General features: G+C 43.3%; 1 long non-coding RNA gene across 1 annotated transcript; it reads right to left on the bottom strand.

Moving 5' to 3' along the window:
• Positions 1-2,569: 2,569 nt before the first annotated feature.
• LOC112948804 lies at positions 2,570-3,969 on the bottom strand. The gene is made up of 3 exons (XR_003249702.1): positions 3,913-3,969; positions 3,168-3,301; positions 2,570-2,653 (listed from the first exon to the last, which is right to left on the bottom strand). It is a non-coding gene; the product is annotated as an uncharacterized LOC112948804 (long non-coding RNA).
• Positions 3,970-4,401: the final 432 nt, after the last annotated feature.

The following is a 4,401-nucleotide window of genomic DNA, read 5'->3' as shown; positions in this document are numbered from 1 at the left end:
TTGGGACACCCCCCAGACATCAAAGCGGAAGGACCGAAGGGAATTTGTCAAGAMTAGCAGGAAAGCAGGGTGAGGAGAAGCATGCAGGAGAGGGGAGGGTTTTTTTGCTGAGCATCTCTTTTTCCTGCTAGGAGCCCATCCGGATAAACGTATGAAATCTGAGGAAATTTGGGGACGCAGCCAAGAAACAGCTGCTCCTTGTGGCACGCTCCCCTGAAGACCCTCGCTGAAATCCCAGCAGCACCAAAGGCGTTTTCAAAAGTCCCACTGATTCCACCACGAGACTATTTTAACCCCCCCAGTCCCTCTGTTAAATCATTTAGAAATGCCTTTTGCATCAAAGAAAAYGCTGGAAACAAGCAGCACGTAAGTAACTGCGCCGACCCTGTCTTTCCACAGCTACTTGGCAACACAGACCCTGCTACTTAGGTAAAGCCAAACTGCAGCACCCCAATGCTTTGGATGCAAACGGCTGCTAATCTGGAGAACAGCTCTACGTGAAGTGGTCCTAGAGGCCCCGCAGGCTTCAGGGGGCAAACGCTGTTCTCTGACTCCTGGTGCCTGGTTTTCTGCTGGGAAGGGTGAGGAAGGCACCTTGTTTGAACACGAGGGCAGCAAGCACCTCTGGGTGACTTCTCCTTGTAGGATGCAGAGCTGAGTGCTCAAATGGCCTCATTATTTAGCACGTTCTTCATCCGCCACAAAGATGCTGCATAAAATCTTTCCAGAGCATTCTCCTTGTTTTCCCCATTGAAAAAGGCAAGGGGTATGGGCAAGGTATGGATGGGTGAGATCCTAATGCACTCAAACGCACTAAAAATATCCTAAAACTGAGCTCCGTGGCTGTGGATGTGCCCTGCCAGGTGCCAAAGGTACCAAAGGCAGAAGCAAAGGACAGCCTTTGTACCTAGAGGTGTTGCCTATGCATTACATAGGCCCCCAAACCTTATTTTGACAAGTTTTTATAATAATTTACACAGCTCCTTAGTGATACAGCCCTATTCAGAGTGTGCTGAATTGCCTTCTGTATGTGCAGGCAGCAGGAGGGAGCGAGAGGCAAAGAATTTGGTTTGACTTATTAATAGGTGGCCGGTTTATGTGTCTTCCAGTCAGCACGAGTCCTTCTTGGGGAAGCCATATGGAAAAGGGAATTCAAAACCCACGAGGAGTTTTAAGTAGGGCTTAAAATGAGGCCACTAGTGAATAAAACGACAAGGAAGTTTGGAGCCCGCCGGTCTGCTTGTCTCAGCAAAACGTGCAGTTAAAACTGAACCTACCTTGGCTTTAGCCACCGCCAAAAGGAGTTGAGCTGCAGCAGAGAAAAATGCAAAAAGACATGTTGGTGAGTATGGGCAAGGGAGAAGGCTGCACAGGAAAACAYGTGTTAGGAGAAAAATCAAATGTAATTTAGGATTTGAAAAGATAAATAAACTTTGCTGCTTCTTCCTTCTCTCTTTCCCTTACAAAGTACTAAAATCAGACATGTTCTGTTCAGGCAGGGGAATAATCTGAATTTGGAAGGAGTCTGCAGGAGTCTGGTGGGACGACACTGACGTCAGTTGAAGTGTGATTAGTGCATTGATTTCAAGACGGTTAACCAGGATTTGCAGTGCTGAGAAGTCATCAGATGTGTTCCTTCGACACAACTGGTATGTATTATTTCCATCAAGCTTTCTTTCTGAGGATGCTATTTTCCGACACATAATCCCGACTATTAAGAGCAGGGATGAATTCCCAAATAAAACTTAGATCCTCATGCATTTTGATTAGTCACCAAGTAACCTCTTCGTGCCAGGTATTCAGAGACCCTGGCTGTGAGCTTAGGCCGTGGGCCCACGCATTCAGCCTCCCAGACAAAACCCAAATCCTGGGATTTACCAAGTTTAACCCCCTTTCACCCTCCCTCTTCCCAATRTAGCAAACAAAGACGAAAACCAAACATGCTTCCATAATAAAATTCACCACTGCTCCCAGACTTGTCTTTAAAAAGGTGGAAAATACCCATTTTGCCCCCAAGCACATTCACTCTGACTTTCATTTAAGGGTTTTTAACAGTGTGTTACGTTTAAAACCAACCTTACTTTGTATCCAAACAGCGCAAAAACCCAGCATCTGGTTTCAATTGAAATATACCCAAAGCTCCTCATTTTCAGAAAAAAAAAAACGTCCCCTCCAGCAAACTTTCTAATAAAAATCGACTTGAAGCAGCAGGTGAAGGAAGCCTATTTACAGCCAGCCCTCTGTTTATTTTTGTGCAGGGCTGCCTTGCTCGTGGCACACAGAGCCTTCATTGAGCGCCCCAACACTGCGTCCTTCTCGCAGCGCCTGGTGCGCKCCCATGTCCACGGGGCTTTTGTAGCCATTCCCGAAATTTGCCGATCTCCTTCAGGTTAACGTTTTCTTAACCCCTTCTTGTGTCAGAGAAGCTTCAACATGATTCCAGAAAAGGGGTAGTTTGGCACCAATAAAATCGCTGGGGATGGTGGCAGAGATGTTTTTAGGTACAAGACTTTATGGTTATCTTTGCACTTACCTCCCACAGCCGTCTAGGCAGGGCACAACGGGGAATTTTGAGATGGTCTCGCCTTTTGGTGCCCATTTTGTGGCATCTGGCTGATGCTGCAGGTCCAGCTCAGAGGATCTGTCACCCATCCTGCAAATAAGGGACATTATCTTTAAACGTACCTATATGTTTTTATGCATTTTTCTTCAAAGACCAACATTTTGCTCATGTTCTCYCTTTGCTGACTTTTAAAACTGCACTATGCTTTTGAACTGACCTTGTCTATGAAGTATTAGGCCAAGTCCACTAACATTAATACCAGTAAAATTCACATGTTCTTGAAAACATACACTCAGGATTTTCTATTAAGTGAGCAACGAGCACTTTGGGGAGGTCTTGTAAGGTATAACTTTGGTAGCTAGGACCACTAACTCAGTGTCAATCAGTTAAATCATATTTTTGGCACCTTAGGACACCTTGGGAATATTTGCTCCTGTTGCTTCTGCTTACAGTGACCAAAGAGGACCATAAATTCAAAACAGCTTCAGCATAAATGGAGAGAACCAATTATTTTAAACACTAAAATAGCCAGAAATAGAGATTGAGGAGTGCATTTTCTAAAAATGTGTTCTCTAGCTCTTGCTGAAAGTGATGGGAATTTTACCTGTGCTTTCAATGGGACAGAGTCAAAGTCAAAGAAGAAASTTGGAACTGTTCTGTTCTATATCGTAGCTGGCCGACCTGCACACGGCTTGCAGAGTCGCCTTTTAGTTTTTGGTCCGTGATTCATCTGGGAATCTACACAATGAATAATACAAGAAATACTACTGGTTCTGGAAAATTAATTTTTYAGAAATCTTGGACATTTCTAAATACCAGCAGTAATTGTTCACTGGGGCAATTCTAGATGATTTACAAATCAGGACTTATTGTCATTAATCAAATGAACTGTGAATAATACCTTCAAGCAGCCCTCTTTGACCATTAGCTGTTTGGAGCTAATTACTGATMATGTAATGCTTAGCCTTATGACCAAACTGTCATGATGAAAAATCATCACAGAAAACAACACTTTCAGATTTTCAGCTGCATTTCCTATCTGCTGGGAGGTACAACTGTTGGCATTCCCAAATATTTGAAGTTATCAAAGGTCTACAAACTACTAGTTACATGATTTAAGAACAACTGGGTGAAATGCATTTTCTTAACTAATGCAAATTAAATTAAACTTCTTTTTTTTTAAATCTTGTGCAATGTAWTGATAAAACTAAATCAAAGCTCATTTGGAGACTAGACTATATGSCTCAAAGCACTTCTATTTTTCTTCTACTACCAAAAACATTCATTTTCATCTCTTTATCAAGTAGTATAATCTGGAACAACTCCTGTATCTACACTTAACTACTCACCTGGACCTGATGTTGCTGGCAGCATTCCTGCTGCCAAGTCTGAGCACTCAGCTGCTGGAGGTGGCTCTTTGGGGACCGCTGGTTCATCCAGGCTTTGCTGGAGTTGACAGCAGCATTTTCTTCACTCCTTTATTGAGGCTGTTTAATTCCTTAAGAGGAATGTCCTGGATGTCCAGGGGAAGCCCTGGTCATCCTACAGCACTGGAAGTTGGAATTTACAGGTTTTTAATCTGTTTTATGAGCAGTCACTGACACATTCTCTCTTGACTCATCCTCTCAGAGAACAGAGATATCAGCACATATGTTTTACCTCACAGGATTTTGCAAGGATTACCTACTGTTTTTCTTTTTATTTCCTTCTTTTTTTTTTTTTAATCATGTGTATATTGACGTTGTGAACAACGTTTTGCAATGGGATCACAGCAGTGTAATTCCCTGTGAGCCTGGGAGAGCTGTGACTTCTGCCCCAAGGGCATGTGCAGGGACCTA

The sequence above is a fragment of the Nothoprocta perdicaria genome, unplaced genomic scaffold, assembly GCF_003342845.1.
Source record: "Nothoprocta perdicaria isolate Ctin4 unplaced genomic scaffold, notPer1 scaffold_28, whole genome shotgun sequence".
NCBI lineage: Eukaryota > Metazoa > Chordata > Aves > Tinamiformes > Tinamidae > Nothoprocta > Nothoprocta perdicaria.
This window is presented reverse-complemented; position numbering and strand designations above follow the sequence as displayed.